The 12,758-nt window shown below is 43.7% G+C and overlaps 1 protein-coding gene across 6 annotated transcripts in view; it reads left to right on the top strand.

Annotated features, from left to right (window-relative positions):
- Nucleotides 1–12,758, top strand: part of LOC131688505 (protein FAM107B) — a 122,904-nt gene that overhangs the window by 3,909 nt on the left and 106,237 nt on the right. For 3 of the 6 annotated variants that reach the window (XM_058972827.1, XM_058972819.1, XM_058972802.1), the window contains exons 2-3: nucleotides 8,614–8,869; nucleotides 9,574–9,931. The gene's annotated coding sequence lies outside the window, so the exon portion shown is untranslated. The remainder of the gene's footprint in view (nucleotides 1–8,613; nucleotides 8,870–9,573; nucleotides 9,932–12,758) is intronic. The other 3 variants (XM_058972846.1, XM_058972837.1, XM_058972810.1) reach the window with 1 other exon arrangement.

The following is a 12,758-nucleotide window of genomic DNA, read 5'->3' as shown; positions in this document are numbered from 1 at the left end:
TCAATACCAGCGGTACAGAAGGATATGTAATCGTGACAGTGATGCCATGCAAATGCTGCTGAAAGAAGATCTTGTTACCGGGATGAACATTGTAGACTGCGATATACGAGTAGTTGCGAATGCTGCCAAGAAGGGAAATTGCAAGACTTCCATTCCCGGAACAGGCAAAGAAGAAATGTGTGCAGCCCCTTGACTTGGTCCACGTTGACGTTTATGGCCCTATGAAGCATGTTACACCGTGATTGACGATTTTTCGCGGTGTTCCACTGTTTATTTCCTACTAGAAAAATCGGAGGTAGAGCAGAGGCTGAAGGACTACGTGACCGAGATGAAGACAACGTTTGGGAGACCGCAGAAAATCATTCGATCGGATAACGGCAGTGAGTTCAAAAATAAAACACTCACAGACTTGCAGAAAGGAAGACATCAGTCAGCAATTCACGACACCATATACACCGCAACAGAACGGTGGCGCAGAACGAAAAAATCGTCCCTTGAACGAGAAGGCGAAATGCATGCTGTTGGACGCGGGATTGCCAAAAATGTATTGGGCCCAAGAACTTAATACAGCAAATTACCTTCAAAATAGAGCACCCACCAGAGCGCTTATGGTCGCACCGTACGAAGCTTGATGGAATAAAAACTTGATGTAAGTCATCTACAGATCTTTGGAACTGAAGCGTATGTGTGGATCACAAAGCAGAAACGATCTAAGCTTAATTCACCACATCAGAAGGCATACCGTTTCCTGGATAGAACGACTGATCGCATTGTGAACCGCAGAGAAGCACGATTTGTAACAAAAAGCAATCAGGGTAACCTAGATGTTAATGGAAGTATCGAAGATGATTCTTATGATAAACCACAAAATAGCATTTTTCCCTTTGTTGGAAGGGACGTTCTCGATGAGCCAGCACAGTTGGATGAAGAAGTTAAATCCGACACTGAAACGAATGAAGATCCTAATGACGAAACTCTCACTGAGGAGAACAACAACAAATATCCCCGAAACGTAACGATTGAACCATCTTTGATCGCGATGCGAGTTTCAAAACGAGCAACTAAAGGTGTACCACCGCCTAAATATTCAGAAGCTATCAAGATGGTTAATCAGGGAACATGCGAACCACGGACTGTTGAAGAGGCGCTGGATGGTTCTGAACGTGTTCATTGGAAGCGCGCAATGAACGAGGAATTTGTCTTACTCAAAGCAAACCACACCTGGGATATCGTAAATCTACCACTAAATTGTAAACCTGTGGGCTGCCGCTGGATTTTCAAGAAGAAACTCGATGAGCAAGGAAACATCTCATGGTATAAAGCGTGTCTGGTGGCTCAAGGTAAATAACTGGGCAATGCGTAATATAGACCCGGTGGTTCACCACAGTGGTTCTTCCTTATTCTCTTGTCCAGTAACTCCTATCCCTACCTCCCCGCGGTGCCAGCTGGGGTACGAGTAACCATAGAAAAGATCGGATAACCAACGCCGGTGGGACAACGGTCGTATGCTGACAGGGAAGGGGGGCTTCTCTTTTGGGAGGTGAGTCCATCCGAGCGTCTGTTCCCCATGTTGGGGGCGGCTCAAAACAGCGTCTGTTCTCCATGTTAGGAGGGCGGCTGATGTATCATCCTCGTGTCCGCGTGGGACTCTAAACAGAGCTGACACGATGGTTCTTCGGCGAGACAGGGGGTTGGGGAAGGCCTAACAAGCCTCCCTTCAAAATTAACCGTTACGAACAATGCAGAAGAAAATACGAATCGGAACAACCGGCAAAGATTTACCCGACGAAATAAGACTACGATTGGAAACTCGGAACATGGAACTGCAGGTCACTCTGCTTTCCAACTTTCGACAGGATAATCTACAACGAACTTCAACCACGTTACTTTGAAGTCGTAGCACTGCAGGAACTTTGCTTGGTAGTGGCATGGTAGTCCGAAGTACCTTCTTCTCCCGCAAAGATATCCACAAAGCTACCTAAAGCTCACCTGACCAACGCACCGAAAACCAAGTCGATCACGTTCTAAGCGACGGGCGATTCTTCTCTGATATCACTAACGTTTGTGCCTACCGCAGTGCGAATATAGATTCGGACCATTACCCAATTGCAGTATGCATGCGCTCAAAACTCTCGACGGTAGGCCCAACATCGTGCAACTTCGGGACGCCGGGGTTGCCCAAGACTATGCACAGCGGCTGGAACCCACGGAAGAAGAGCTGGGCTCAGCTACTCTTGAAGATGGCTGCAGGGAGATCCGTTCCGCCATAGGAAGTACTGCTATAGCGGCACTAGGTACAGCGATTCCGAATCGAGGAAACGGCTGGTTCGATGACGAATGTAAGCAGTTAATGGAGGAGAAGAATGCAGCACGGAACGAGACAGAATGTGGAGCGATACAAACAAACACGGAACAGGCAAACCTCGGTCCTCCGGAGAGCGAGAAGCGCCAACAGGATGAACGAGATCGCGAAGCGATGGAACAACTGTACCGCGTAAACGACACACGGAAGTTCTACGAGAAGCGGCACAGTTCGCCGATATGTGCAGGGACTTAGACGGCAAACCTGCTTACGAACGAGTGTGAGGTGATTGAGAGGTGGAAGCAGTACTATGACGAGAACCTTAACGGTGAAGCAGCAGAGGACGAAGGCGGTATGGCAACGGATCTTGGAGCACGCGCAGAAGACGATAGGTTGGCGGCCCCTGATCTCCAAGAAGTCAAGGAGAAGATCGGTCGGCTAAAAACAACCAATCTGTCGGTGTAGATCAACTCTAGCCAGTGTTTCACCAATACAATGGTGAAACACTGGCTATAGCGCTGCACTGGGTAATTGCTAAAATTTGGCAGGAGGAGATTCTTCCAGAGGAGTGCATGGATGGTGTCGTTTGCCCAATCTACAAAAACAGTGACAAGTTAGATTGCTGCAACCACCGCGCGATCACACTACTTAGCACCGCCTACAAGGTCCTCTCCCCAATTCTTTGCCGTCGATTGTCACCATTTGCAAGGAAGTTCGTGGGGCACTACCAAGCGGGATTCATGAGTTCCCGCGCCACCATGGACCAAATATTCGCGATTCGACAGGTTCTGCAGAAGTGTCGCGAATACAACGTGCCCACACATCATTTGTTCATCGATTTCAAATCGGCGTTTGACACAATCGATCGAGATCAGCTATGGCAGATAATGCACGAGTACGGATAAACTAACATGATTAGTCAACGCGATGACGGATCAGGTGATGTGCGTTGTTCGAGTATCAGGGACACTTTCGAGTCCCTTTGAATCTCGAAGAGGGTTACGGCAAGGTCAACGTTGCGTTAGAGGATGTAATAAGAAGAGCGGGGATAGACACGAGTGGCACGATCTTCAGGAAGTCCGTCCAGCTTCTTGGCTTCGCCGACGACATTGACATAATGGCACGGAACCTGGAGGCAATGTCGGAAACGTACATCAGACTGAAGGCTGAAGCCAGCAGGATTGGACTTGCCATCAACGTCCCGAAGACAAAATACATGAGAGGAAGAGGCTCTAGAGACCATAATGTGAACCTCCCATCCCGAGTTCGGATTGACGGTGACGAAATCGAGATGGTCGACGAATTCGTGTATATGGGCTCACTGGTCACCGCTGACAATGAAACCAGTAGAGAAATTCAGAGACGGATCTTGGCAGGAAATCGTGCCTACTTTGGACTCCGGAGGACGCTTCGGTCGAACAAAATTCGCCGCCGCACGAAGTTGATTATCTACAAGACGCTGGTTAGACCGGTGGTCCTCTACGGCGACGAGACCTAGACTATGCTCGTGGAGGACCAACGCGCTCTTGGAGACTTCGAACGAAAGGTGTTGCGTCAATGGTGGCGTGTAGATGGAAGACGGAACGTGGCGCAGGCGAATGAACCAAGAGTTGCATCAGCTGCTGGAAGAACCATCCATTGCGCATACCGCAAAAATAGGCTGGACACGTCGTAAGAATGTCGGACGATGACCCAGTGAAAATGGTTCTTGAGGGCGACCCTACAGGAACAAGAAGACGGGGTGCAGAGCGAGCATGGTGGATCGACCAGATAGAGGACGATCTGCGGACTCTTCGAAGACTGCGAGGCTGGCGACAAGCAGCAATGGACCGAGTGGAGTGGAGACGGCTTCTGCATACAGCTCTAGCCTGAACGGTAAGGTAAGTAGGTTGATCGTAAAATCCATTTTCTTCCAAGTTTTGCAACACCCAAAGTTTTGCAAACCGGAATATCCTATAGAACAACAGTGCAAGCCTCGAGGACTTCTGGACGCCCAAAATCCACGATTTTGAGAGCCGATAGTTCATGAGACCTCGTAAAATACGGTTCTAAAAATCACAGACTCCCGCAACTCGAAAATTCTGAAATACAAGCATGTGTGTCTCAAAATGATTGAGGATTCATGGGTTCGAGAGTTCACGTTTCCAATTACTGAAGGAGCTTAAGAATCCCTATCCCAGATGTCCAAGAGTCCACGAATGAAAGATGCCTAGTATTTGAATCCGAGAGTTCAAAAATTTAAGATTCTTCCAAAAGTAAAAGAGTTCAGGCCTCCCTGATTTCAGAATCACACCGGTCCGGAAACCCAAAATCCACGATTCTGAATGTCGGCAATTCAAGTTTTCAGCAACCCGAGATTCTAAAAATGGTAGGTTCCTGGAGCCCGAGTAATATATCCAGAGTTCGAATGACTACCGTTCTGGAGTTCATGTTTTCAGGTCCTCGAGAAGTCCAAGAATCCAAATTTGGAAAACCGAAGTGTCCATAATTATAGACTCTTGAAGAGTTTGTAAGTCTAAGATTCTGTTTGCAAGAGTCGACTAATCCAGAAGCGCAAGAGTTCGAGTATCAACGTGCCCCAGCCTGCTGGTCCAAGATATACGAAGTGCAGTTATTGAAATTCGTTTAAAAAGTTGGCTTGTAATATTTTCGGTTCACTTTCGGGCCTTTACTCTCTTCCTTTCCTTACATTACAGAACCGATGAATTTGGTCAAACGGCTCTGTTTTCCACGCTCAGGGATCCACTGGCCCAAAACTCACGACTTGAAGCATGTGAAGTTCATGACTTCAGGAGTCGCGAGTCGTCCTCCAAGTAGTCTAGTTTTAAAACCCTAACTTCTGGGAACTCGAGTATCCAACAAAACAAGATTTCATTAGCCTGAAAGGCCAAGAATCGGAAATTTATGTATCCTAAGACTCGAAAGCCTGATGACCCAATCGCTCAGAAGTTTGTTTTCAAGAGTCTAAGATACACAAGAATTTAAATCTCAGATGTCCAAGTATCCAAGATGCCGAGAGTTCAAGAATCCAGATGCACACGAGTGCAAGTAACAAAGTCTCCAACCCATCAGGAGTTCAAGGTCACAGAAGTCTGGAAGCACAAAATCCCCGAATCTCATAGATTGGAAATTCAGGGATTGAACAGGCCTCCAACAAAGTTGCGCTAAATCGGTTTTAATTGGTTGTTTTGATTAATAACAAGTCCGTATTGACAAAAATAGCTGATCAAAATCGATAGAAAAGAGTTCAAGTATCAGGCATCAGTTCAACATTTTACAAATTCCTTGGCTCAAATGTACAAAATTCCAAAGCTGCTCAAGATCTTTGACATTCGGAAACCCAAAATCCATGACTCCAATAACAAGATGGTTTTAATTTCAGGTGACCTACAAGAACTCAAGAGTTTGAAAAAGGAAACTTCCGGGATGCCCGAGCATTTAATAGAACAAGATTTGAAGAGTCCCGAAATGTCAAGAGTCGGGAATTACAAGGTATCTTAAGAAGTTAAATCTCAAAAGTACAAGAATCCAAAAGTTCGGTTGCGAGTGTTCAGGATCGCAGAGCTCCGGACTCTCAGAATTCAAGCTTCCGAAAGCCGGTAATTCGAGAGGCATAATTTTAAAAATCAAAGACTCCGGGAAATCGAATATCCAGAATTCAGAATTTCAAGCGTTCGGGAGTTTACGTTTCCAAGTACTGATAGAGTTCATGAATCCAAATCTCAGAAGTCTAAGTGTCCACGCAACCACGATGGCATGTAGTTGACTCCTGGGGGAGGAGGGGATTTGAGATTTTAGATTCTATGATTCCAAGAGTTCAAGAATCCAGAAGTTGTACTTGTAGTTCAAGTATAAAGGGCCTCCGCGAGTCGGAAATTCAGGTATTCAAAAGTCCAAAAACGGAAGATTCAAAAAATCTCAGGCACCGGAAATTCAAATATACAGAAGGTATCCAAAGTCTGATTGGGTACGAGTTCGGAATTTCAAGCGTTCTACTTTCCAAGTCCAAGAATTCTTATTTTAGAAGCCTGTAAATCCATAATTACGTACTCTTGGAGAGTTCGGAAATCTAAAATTGTATGTATTTAGGAGTCGAGGAACCCGGATATTCAAAAGCTCAAGTGCCACCGAGTCCAAACCTGGAGTTCAGTATCACAGAGGATCGGTAACCCGAAACCCACCACTAGAAGTGTCCAAAATTCAAGTATTCAAGAGGCCTCGGGAGTTCAAGTTTTCAAGTGCTGCAAAGACAAGAATCCAAATCTCAGATATCCAAAGCCCACGAATTCAAGATGTACGATGTTTCCAAAAGTCCAAGAACTCAAGTGGTACTTAATGTAAGGGTCATTACTGCGAAACGGCATGATGACTACTTGGCGCATCGCAGCCATCCAAAAGCCAGTGACAACTGGATACTTGAACACATACAGTATGTGCTATTGGTTTTTTTTCTGGGTTAAACGTCAAACTCCAGAGACAGCGGACCAAGGGGAATTTGTACTCCATTTGACTTTGAAACCGATATTTCACGGAACAAACATGTACCGTTCAATATTAAATTTGGGATTGCAAAATATTATTCCTGAAATCACGCTTATTATTCTGCTACATCAAAGCTTCTCTGCACGTGAACAAACAACAATCATACCCACGATCACGTGTCCCACCTGGCAAAAGTTCAGCGAAGCTTTCTCCGCCTTTCGTCATCACCGCCACCGCCATTGTCATCGGACCCACGCAAAACAATAGGAAAAGTATGATAAGTTCACGTCGCACGCACTAACTCTCGTTGGCGGGCAACCGTGCGGGCGGATGTATTCAGCCGAGGTAAACTGTTACAGATAAACGCCCGAAAGTGAAACTTCTCCAATTGTTTGGATGGGTAAATATTATATATGCTATGACTCTCACTCACAGGCACATGCTGCGCCACCGATCTGCTTGTGCTTGTGCGGGTGGAGGCGGCGAGGGACACGCATCTCAATGACATTACGACCGTAGTTTAATGTTTTCCCGTAAAAAAATGTACCTATATGAATGTGTACAGTGTCGGACAAAATTATACTGTCATTGTAATTTTTGAATTATTCACCTCTAACTCACGGATAAATTGATGCCATCTAGCGGCGAACACTACTGCGGATGGGTCAATGAGCGTTGCCTACTTTGAGTCAGGAAAAATAAATGAACGTTATCAGAACTAGGTAACATTAAATTAAAACCAGTTTCGTGTTCTAATCAGATTTTAACTTCTAAAAGACTATTGCAATTATACTACTCTATTTTCAAGCAACTGCATCAAAAACCAATTTTCACCAATTTTGTTAGAGGCTTGTAAAAAAAACTGGATCAAAGATTCCAGCTCTCTGGAAAGAAACGGATTTCGCTCAAGATGCTGGCGAAAATAGGAAGATCGCGAGACGATGCTGCTCATCTCCTAGTAAGACCGGAAATTTTTGTTTTGAATGCTCTTCGTGACCCGAAGTCACGTGAAGCGACTGGACGCCACCGTAAAACTACCACCAAGGATGATAGCTCACATAAAACGGCTTTTCAATATGGATCGATGAGTTCAGCTTAAATTATCTGCCAGCCACAACTGTCCAGAAAAGGCTAGTAGAGGATGAAATTGTGATTAGGAACCCCAGGGAAGTTCCCCTGTTAACAAGTAAACACCCGAAGGCTCGACTATGCAGTTCGCTATAAAGAGTAACCATATTGCCTTGTCCCTCACTGTAGGTACCTTCAACTTATCCATGCACTTGGCCTTCCCGCATTGGAACGAAAATCGTGCACGCTTGGCACTGGGACTGGCTGACGGGTAGAGTCGCGTTCGGGTGTATAAATATAATGGAAAAGCACCCCCTACCAGTGCCTCCCATACACACGGTACGACCGTACGCGACTCCAACGGCATCTTCCAGTAGAAAACTAGCTTTCATAGTAGGTTATTACACTAGATAGAAAAAGACTGTGCGCACTGCATCAGGTAATGAAATTATTACAATTTTTATTACCAATTTTTGCCTTCCTGTACCTGGTGCGAACGAGCTTCATACACCGAAATAATAAGCGAAAAATGAGCCAATTCGGTACGGTGCCGGGGCGGAAGAGAGAAAGATGGCAACACTCCGGCCCCGAGTAGTGATGGAGTAACGGACGATCGAAGCAACCAGAAAAGTAGCAAACAGCAACCGACATGGGGAAGAGAGAGAGAGAGAAAAATAGAGAACAAAGACAAAAGAATTGCGCGTACATTTCTTTTCACGTTTTATTCATCATTATCTTGAAAATACCCGTTTCTGTTACAGGCTTTTTGTGAAAATAAATTGAAAACAAATTAAAACAACAAAAGCAAGTGTTTCGAAAAATACACTCACTCACTCGCCAACTCACACAAGCACGCCGCTGCACTTGTGAGTTCGTTCCGAGCGAGAGTGGAGAGGCTGGGATCTCGAAAAACTGCGCACACACTTTTGATGCCTGCTTGAAGTGGAAGTGAAGTGGCAGATAAATAAAAAGCGTGAAAAAGGAACCCAGGAGAAAAATAAGGAGAGAGAGAGAGAGGTAAAACAATTACTTCTTGGCTCCCCATTCATTGTGTGTTTTGAAAAGGTCTATTCAATGCAACCAAAGTTTTGCATCCCTCGATCCAAGATAGCGGGTTCTGTTTGACATTAAGAAAGGACGCAGCTATCAAAAACTGTCAACATACCCCGATAGACCGCTTATGAAAATCCACCCCTCGATACCAAAAAGTAACCCGTTTTCTGAAGAAAGTTGTATAGTTTGGTCAGCGACCGCCGGACCGTTCAGCATCCAATAATTAAAACAAAAGGACCGTTCCACACGTGCGCCCCGTTCGATTTGCTCGTGTGAGTGTCGTTCCCTCGCTTTGTTTCTCTGTTTAGTTTCGCACTCCCTTCCGGAAGGTTATCGTTTTATTATTTCTGTCTGTCTCTACGATCCGTCGGTCGCATCCAAAAACGTCAACAAATGGTCAGCGTTTCGCAGCATCCGAGCTGACAGTCGTCGGTGTATTTTCGTGGTGGTAGTGGTGTTAAATAGACCACCGACTGGGCCAGTTTTTTTTCTTTTCGTTGGAAAGTGCTGGGACGCGATGAAGAGCCTTAGCAAAACAACAACCCGCCGTCGTCGAGTCGCGGTTTGAAAGGGTTGTCCAAACTAGTTTTTGCGCATCCCGTTTCTCGGGGTGTTTGTGTGTGTGCTGCCGACGCTTGTAGTGATTTAGCACCTGTGTTTTCTTCCAGTGTATTGTATTGGTTGGTGTGAATATTTAGGCGAAGATTCGTTTGAAAAGCAACACGCAAAAAATAGCCCACCCGGTTTACATTGACCGTAAGCAGAAGAGTGAAAAAAAGAGAGTGTATACAGCAGGCGGAAAACCGTACCGTTGTCGTCTTCAAAACAAAACAAAACAAACCCGTAGCAACGGTGAGGAGGACCGTGGTGACGGGGTCGCCAAACTAATAAGTTAGCCGAAAGGAAGAAGAATCTGCTACCGTAACCCGCAGAACAGAAGGAAGGACGACAACGACGACGACGTTGCAAACTAGCAAACGCCAGAACGTGACACCCGAAGGAGTAGGCGTCCGGCTGCTGTAAAGGGTAAGTTTTCATTCACATCCAACAACCGCTCGCCACTATGATGCGGGTCGGGTACTCGAATTTCATTCCATCCCGTGATGCATCATAATAGAATGCGATGATGGATTTTGCATTTGCGGATGGGGTTTGGTTGGGAGGTTAATCTAGTTTTTTGTCCGATAATTACGGTTTGATTTAAGGGACCACTTCAATGAAAAAAATATACTGACAGCGAAAGTATACTAGGAACACTGTTGGTTTTGACAAGACACGCGGAGCAAAAAATCTAGGGTTACATTAGTAAATGTCCTTTTGTATTCACCCATATGCATAACCTGTTCAGTGAAAATTAAAATAGTGTTCTTACTATGATGCAAACTTCATATTTGACATTTGCTATTATCCAACGTCACATGGAGGTGCCACACATATATTATGTAGTATTTGCTGGAGACTAAAACTGATTCAGTTGCGAACCTAACTAGTTTCAAAGCAATCGTCTTCAAAATTGAACCAAAAATCGGATTACTAGATTACTAGGATTACTAGTAATCTGATGTAAACCAGGGATAATTTAGGGTGATGAGCCCATTATTGCTATGTTTCTATTATCACGCTACCCATTTGAAGCCGTTGGTTAGAGCAGTGTCTGCCATCTTTGTTTAACGCATTGAGTCAAATGGTAGCGCAACAATAGGGGAACTCGATTCGTGTTTTCGTTGCGCTCAAACACGAGAATTTCACTGTTTTCAGCGCTTGTATGTTATTATCTTGGTGCTTAGCAACGAAGCAAAGCTATTGATGCCAATTTGTACGCATTCCATTGTTTGTAGGCCGAATAATTAATGAATCAGTGAGGCGCCCTCCTTAGTATGGTGAAAATAGGCACTTCACCCTATATCATTCAACCAGTTTATTAAAAATGTTTGTTATAATAGAAAATCGACGTGTTCCAATGTATAGCCCAATGGCGATGCATTCCAATGTACATAGTCCAATGAACGGCGATTGATACGATTCGGATGCAATATTATTTCAATCATGCATTCATCATCATGTTGAAGCCAAGAACATATTTCATCTGTTTTACATTCTTTGTCTTGCAATACAAAATGATTTTGACGGTATATTCTAGATCTCATGTTCTATTCGATTTTATTCCGATATTTATGTATTATTTTACTAAGCACGCAATGTTAGGTTGTATACCTATATTCGGTACAACAACTAAAGACTGACCAATTTTTGATTTACACAGTATGTAAAGCGCTATGTGTAACAAAGACGGCTATATTTTTGCTCATGCACTGAAGTTCACCATAAACGGTTCGCAACATCTTCCGCTCGAACATGTTGGTCCTTTTCTCAGCTTAGAGATTTGTTTATGCTGTCAGTTGCGCCCTAAAAATCCGTTTTACTTACAGAGTTGTCTCTAGTTTTCTCAATTATCAATTGATTTCTACCAAACCACCTGCAAGCGATAATTGATTACTGATTTATACAAATATTTGACCCAATTCGAGGGTCATTTCAACCATATTCATGTAAATTCAATAATATCGCATCAACATATCGTGTATATAATCCTTCTAGATTCATGTGGCTAGTTGCATCAAAAATCGTGTATAGAAACCCAAATGAATTTCACTTGGAACCGTTTTTGGCAGTTTCGTGAGAATTCGAGATTATGTGGCCAACTCTGAAGAACCTTGCAGAGGACTTTCATTCATTCGATCGAAATCTATGAAAACAGAAACTTCTTTTCGCATGGAACATTGGAACCAATATTGATTTCATTTACGTTCATTGAGCCCTTCCTAACGACTAATGATTTCAATAGAATGGCTTTCTTCCTCATCCCCCAGCAGTCGCACGATTATCTTTACGTAGGTGACCACCTGAGTTTTTATAACGATTTTACCTGAATTTCAGAACACTCTGCACTCAGTGCACTACGCGACATCCGGAGGGTTGTCTGCACACAAATATTTTTTTTTTTTCAGTATATGCATTATACATACCTAAGTGATACATTCTGACGTTTCTTTCGCAAACCATACGACCTAGGAGCGTAATCGTAATCGTATACCACATTCACCATGTTTATAGAAGGTTTTCACTGATTTTTTTCGATGTTCATCGCGACGACCCACGCCAAAAATGTAAAATGTATACATTGTCCTCCATACTAAACATTTTCTGAGTTTTTCATAAGCGTACTTCATCTAGTTTCTTACGATCCGTTATCCCGAAAAGATATAAAAGATACCTATTACTCATGACTGTTGTTTTGGTAACATTTACAACTGTTACGGCCAATTTCTTCACTTGGATGAAAACCGGTTTTCGGCTAATTGGTCACCAGCAACCCGAAAACTGGTTTGCAGCGAAAACCGGTTTTCATACAGTGAAGAAATTAGTCGTTAGTGCTCGCGTTGTCTACTCAACATTGCGCTTTGATTGAATTTGAAAAATCAACTAAAGCATTTCTTTATTTTTCACCACATCGATTTCCTAAAATTCATATAAACCCTTTTCAATTTGCTTGCTAGATATAGGTCTTGACGTCAATGGAAGTCATGTCATTTTTATCAACAAACAAGCGAATCTACAGCTAGCTGGCCATGGGATTTGATTTTATGCAAGCTGTTTTCACACTGTAAGAAACGATCGAAAGCGAATGGTCAATTATGCTGGCATGTATACATTAATTTATTTCATAAAAATGAGGTAAATGCTTGCCTACATTGTTTCTTCCGGAATAAAATCCACTCTCGATGATTTATCTCACATACACACTTGACTATATTGTCATATATGTCATTCGAAAGATTGAATATTCAATTGT

The sequence above is a fragment of the Topomyia yanbarensis genome, chromosome 1, assembly GCF_030247195.1.
Source record: "Topomyia yanbarensis strain Yona2022 chromosome 1, ASM3024719v1, whole genome shotgun sequence".
Taxonomy (NCBI): Eukaryota; Metazoa; Arthropoda; class Insecta; order Diptera; family Culicidae; genus Topomyia; species Topomyia yanbarensis.
Note: the sequence above shows the minus strand (reverse complement) of the source record. Positions and strands in the feature narration are given on the sequence as shown.